Genomic DNA, 6,136 nt, shown 5'->3' with positions numbered 1-6,136 from the left:
TAAATGTTCTATTTATAATAAACTAGCTCCTAGGGTTTACATGAGTAAGTAATTGATGCATAAATCCACTTCCGGGGCCCACTTGGTGTATGCTTGGGCTGAGCTTGATCTATCCACGAGCTGAGGCTTTTCTTGGAGTTGAACTCCAAGTTATGACGTGTTTTGGGCGTTCAACTCCGGATCATGAGGTTTTTCTGGCGTTTAACTCCAGACAGCAGCATGTACTTGGCGTTCAACGCCAAGTTACGTCGTCAATTTCCGAATAAAGCATAGACTATTATATATTGCTGGAAAGCTCTGGATGTCTACTTTCCAACGCCGTTGAGATCGCGCCAATTGGAGTTCTGTAGCTCCAGAAAATCCATTTCGAGTGCAGGAAGGTCAGATTCCAACAGCATCAGCAGTCCTTTTGTCAGCCTTTTTCAGAGTTTTGCTCAAGTCCCTCAATTTCAGCCAGAATTTACCTGAAATCACAAAAAAACACACAAACTCATAGTAAAGTCCAGAAATGTGAATTTAACATAAAAACTAATGAAAACATCCCTAAAAGTAGCTTAAACTTACTAAAAACTACCTAAAAACAATGCCAAAAAGCGTATAAATTATCCGCTCATCACAGGCATTCTCCGGTGTTACTCTTGATCCGAGAATGTTGGAGACTTTACTGGTTCTCATTCCAAAGGTTGAATCACCGGTATCTATGAAATATTTCAGGCCGATTAGTCTCTGCAATGTAGTTTACAAGATCATCACGAAGGTCCTTGTTAATAGGCTTCGTCCTCATCTCGCGGAGATTATTGGCCCGCTTCAAGGAGGATTTATTTCGGGACGAGGAACTCCGGACAACATCATTATTGCTCAAGAAGTCCTCCACTTTATGAAGAAGACTAAATCAAAGAAAGGCACACTGGCCTTTAAGATTGATCTGGAGAAAGCTTATGACAGAGTTGACTAGAGGTATTTAGCTCATACCCTTAAGAGCTTTGGTTTCCCTATTCCTACACTTAATTTAATTATGAATTGTGTCACTACTTCTTCTTTATCTATTCTTTGGAATGGGAGTCGTCTGAATGGCTTTACTCCTAGCCGAGGTCTTAGACAAGGAGACCCTATGTCACCCTATCTTTTTGTGTTGTGTATGGAGCGATTGGCATGCTTTATTAGTCATCAGGTTGATTTGGGCTTGTGGGAGCCGGTTGCTATTTCTAGAGGGGGGACCAAGAATATCCCACTTAATGTTTGCGGATGACTTGCTTCTATTCTGTAAAGCTACAAAGAGACAAGTGCAAAATGTGATGTTGGTTTTAGAGACTTTTTGCAAAGCATCTGGGATGAAGATTAATGTGGAGAAGTCTAAAGTGCTTTGCTCTAAGAATGTCTCTGCAACAAGGAAAGAGGTTTTCACTAGGGTATCCTCTATCAGATTTGTCCAGGACTTGGGCAAGTATCTTGGAGTTACCCTTAGCCATTCTAGAGTGACTCGTCCAGCTTTTAATGGTGTCCTGGATAAGATTCGGAGTAGGCTAGCAAGCTGGAAAGGGAGTTTACTCAATCGGGCTGGTAGACTCTGCTTGGTTAATTCTGTTGCCGCCGCTATTCCCACGTACCAGATGCAGGTCTCTATTTTTCCCAAAGGAATCATTAGTAAATTGGAGTCTATGATGAGGAATTTTCTTTGAAAAGGACAAGTTGATGGAAGAGGATTGAATCTTGTTAGTTGGAAGGTACTTGTTACTCCAAAAAAATATGGAGGTTTGGGGATTAGAGATCCTTATTGTGTAAATATTGCTCTTCTTGGGAAGCTAGTTTGGACTTTTTTCCAGCAGCCAAACAAGCTATGGGTCCAATTGTTGGATGCCAAGTACCGATCATCTCTATATGACTGTTTTAGTTATCCTAAGAACAAGGACTCTCCCATTTGGAGGTGTCTTTGCAAGGCTTGAAAAGTGTTGAAGGATGGATTTGCTTGGTGTATTGGAGATTTGAACCAAAATTCTTTTTTCTAGCTGGACGAGAGAAGGACGGTTATCTAATGAGATGGATTATGTTCACATTTCTGATTCAAATCTCCAGATACAGGATATTTGGTTGGTTGGTAGGTGGCATTTGGATACTCTTTATTCTCCTTTATCTCAAAATCTGAAAGGTATTATTCTCTCTTACAATCCAGATGAACAAGCAGGTCCGGAAGTGGGATGGTATTGGTGTGGGTCTGCTGCCAAAGTCTATGACTCACGCAATGGTTATCTGTGGTTGTGTAAGCAGCTGTTTGATTGGAGGGCAATGGTTACTTGTGGTTGTGTAAGCAACTGTTTGGTTGGGAGGAGCGGGAGAATTGGTTTTGGCTTTGGCGTCAGCTTGTTCTGGAAAAGCATAAGTTTTTGGCTTGGTTGTATCTTAAGGAGGCTCTTCCTACTGCAAGTTTTCGCTTTAGAAGAGGGATGTCGTCATCGGATAGGTGTCCAAGATGTCTTTCTAGCCAGGAATCGGTTTTACATTGTATTCGGGATTGTCCAAAAGTTCAGCTTGTCTGGCATAGGTTGGATATTTCTTGTCATCCTTTGGATTTGAAGAACTGGTTCTTGTATCATAGCAGAGAGCATCCGTTCAAGTTCTTTTCGGGATTTTGGTGGATATGGCGAGCAAGGAATAATGACATATTTAATCCCCATGAAACTTGGCCTCCGGAAAAAGTGATTTGTCTAGCATTAACCTCAGAAAAAGAGCTTAGGAATATTTTTGAATTACAACGTATGTCCCTTCCCTCTACTCTAAATGGTTTTTGGAATCCCCCATCCATTGGTACTTTTAAGATTAATTGTGATGCTAGTTATTTTGGTTTGGGTGATAGTGTTGGTTTTACTTGTGTTATTAGAGATTGTAATGGGAGCTGGCAAAGGGGTGTTTGGGAATGATTGAGAGTAATAGTATTCTTCAAGGAGAATTGTTTGCTATTTGGAGAGGATATCTCTTAGCTTGGGATGTGGGTCAACGAGATGTTATTTGTGAGATGGATTGTGTGGAAGCATTTAATCTTGTTACTCAAGATGGTTTTGGGTTTATTGATCCATTGGCGCTCAAAATAAGAGATATCATACATTGGAATTGGCGTGTTGACTTTCGTTTGATTATGAGAGATGCAAACACGGTGGCAGATACTATGGCAAAGATGGCGATAAAGTTACAACTTTCGCATGTGGAGCTTCTTTCACATTGGGAGGAGTTTAAGAGTAGTCTTAACCAGGACTGCCCCTTTATTTAAACAGTTCCTTGTTTTATTTGTTTTGTTTTTCTTTGTTTAATTTATTTCAGTCACAAAAAAATAGATATTTTGATAAAATTGAAAGGTAGAATAATTTTAAAACTAAATATACTTTATTAAAAATATTTAAGAACATTATTTATCAACATATTACTAAATTTAATTAATTATTTTTAATTTAAATTATAAAATAAAATACAAAATAACTAATTATAATAAAATTTATAAAAATATTAATTAATATAAAAATCAGTTGAACAGATGCTTTGCGACAAAAATTCTTGTATTTTGTGACAAACAAATAATTTGTTACAAATAATATTGAATTTTGTGATAAATTAATTTTTTGTTACAAAATAATTAAAATTTTTGAAACAAATGAATATTTTGTTACAAAATATTTTGAACTTTTGCAATAACTTCCTCTTTTGTTACAAAATATTATAAAATTTTGTAACAAAATATCGATTTGTTATAAAAACTAATATAATTTGTAACAAAAAAATTAAGTCATTACAAAATAACATAATATTTTGTAACAAATTATATGATTGTTATAAAACATTATTATTATGTAACAATTACTAATTTTTGTTACAAATATTTCATTTTCTTACAGTGATATTAAGAAAAAATAAAGGAGATACTAAAAAAATAATGCAAGTCAAGGAGGACCAACCTTTTTTAGTCACAGAAAGGAGGAGTCCCAACGGCAGAAAGGTGAAGGTTATAAGGCATCAACAAGCGAAAGACCAAAGAATTGAAGTAAGAAAACGAAAGAACAGAGAAAGGAAGCATCAAAGACAAAAGAAAAGAAAGACAGAGGTGGGAAAGATATTTATAAGACACTAGGGACATAATCATAAAATGACTCAATTATTAAAAGAATGCGCCGTTACCAATGTAACTGCCCTCCACGTGTAAATATGAAAAGCCCAAACGAACGCGACGGTTGACAAGACACGACGATTGATAATTTGAAATCACGTCGATTTTTTAAATCAAATCACGTCGGGTTTCTGAATTAAAAGGGGTACCTCGACTTAAGTATCCCTGAGTTCAAGCTCGAACCCAATCCACAACGACGAGGTCGGATTCGAATAGAGACATTATTCATACCCTGACCCAAATGATAAGTTAGACCCAAATTAAACTAAAAGGCCCAATCCATAAGATTGGTCTTCACTGCCTATCCGACCTCCTCAAAGAGGTCGGGGTCAACATGAGCAGACACTTAGCACTTATCTAAGTAACTGCCTCCGTAAATCTTTCTTCCAATACTAGAAAGGATATCTCAATAACCCTAAGATAAAGGGACGGTTATCTACCATCAGAAGTGGAACTGCTTCAACGGTGGTTATTGGCTCATCATCTATAAATACATTGACACCCATCAGGTATACTTAAGTTCCAATATATTCAAAACCTGCTAAACTGTTTGCTGACTTAGGCATCGGAATGTCTTTGCAGGTACTATCCCCCATTCTTCAAAACAAACAACTCGAAGGACGGCTTACGGACGCTAACCAGCCTAAGACCCCTTCTTTCCAATGTTTGAGCCACACATTCAAGTCCAATTAGTCCGATTTCAGGTGACCCCCAAAACAATATATATATATATATATATATATATATAAGAATTCATATTAAAAATTTAATTAAAGTTTAACAAATACATATTTATAAAATTAAAAATAATATAAAAACTCAATTAAAAATAAAAACTTAATTAAAAATTTAGTAAAATTATAAAAATTAATAAAATAATTAAACCTATAAAAAATCTATCTATAAAAAATAGGTGAAAAAACATGAAAGAGTGATGTAGTTTTCATTTTTTAACTGAGTAATATTACGAAATTTGAAATACTATAGTAATTAATTTCATTTAACATTACAGTAAGTTGTCAAACAATTTAGTAAAAAATTGAAGTAAGTAAAAAATGAATTTTTATTGGGTTTAAATTTTGAATTTTTCATTATATATTTTATTTTAAAAAATTTAAATATTTTTTATATTAAATATTAATTGCAATATTAGATATGTGATATTAATTTCTAGGACTTTTCCTTTGAATAAAAGTAGTAGACTGTGAGGCATGTGTGGAGATGTGGTCATGCCTTTCAAAGCGAAGCTGCCTAGTTCGTATTAAAAAAAAAATAGGATAAATCACTAAAATAAAATATTTGAATTTTAAAATTAACGAAATACAATTTTTACAGTTTAAATATAAAATATAATTTTCTACAAAATTATATAAATCGTCATTGGAGTCCCACAATTTTTAAATACATATAAATTGTTGTTGGGGTTCTACAATTTAGATTAAGCAAGTATTTGACCAGCAACTGGGAGGGGTCTCACAGTTTCTATGTGGATGAAAAATAAACATAAACTATGAAAGGTCCAACGGTTTATGCTTATTTTTGAGGTTATGTCTTGCATAATTTTAACTTTAATTGAGTTGAAAATCTTAAAATATGAATGATTAATTTTTTGTTAACAAAAAATTTCTGAACTAATGGGATGTATATCTACAAAATATGAAGCTCAAATCATATAAAAGTTTATAGGAGCCTGTGCACATATAAATTAACTAAAACATGTATTCCATGCCAACCTAAACCAAAAAATATTAATATTATTGTTCTTGTATGGTAATAACTTTGAGATATATTTTACTTTAAAGAGAATTAAATTTGTCTCTTTATATTTAGAGAATGTAAACTTCGAGAAAAAGAAGAATATAAAAAATGGGTACCTACAATTAAAAAAATACTGACACTTAAGTATAAAAAATATATGAAAATAGTAAATTAAAATAAATCAGATATTAGAACTTATTATATATATACTCTTCGTCTTTAGATATA

At 34.0% G+C, this 6,136-nt stretch overlaps 1 pseudogene; it reads left to right on the top strand.

Annotated features, from left to right (window-relative positions):
- The window catches only part of LOC107461694 (uncharacterized), a 7,009-nt pseudogene extending 3,747 nt beyond the window's left edge, over window positions 1-3,262 (top strand).
- The last annotated feature ends 2,874 nt before the right edge of the window (window positions 3,263-6,136 follow it).

This window comes from Arachis duranensis, chromosome 8 (assembly GCF_000817695.3).
Source record: "Arachis duranensis cultivar V14167 chromosome 8, aradu.V14167.gnm2.J7QH, whole genome shotgun sequence".
In the NCBI taxonomy this organism is placed as follows: domain Eukaryota; kingdom Viridiplantae; phylum Streptophyta; class Magnoliopsida; order Fabales; family Fabaceae; genus Arachis; species Arachis duranensis.
The sequence above is the reverse complement of the archived record's forward strand: the minus strand, read 5'-3'. Positions and strand labels throughout refer to the sequence as shown.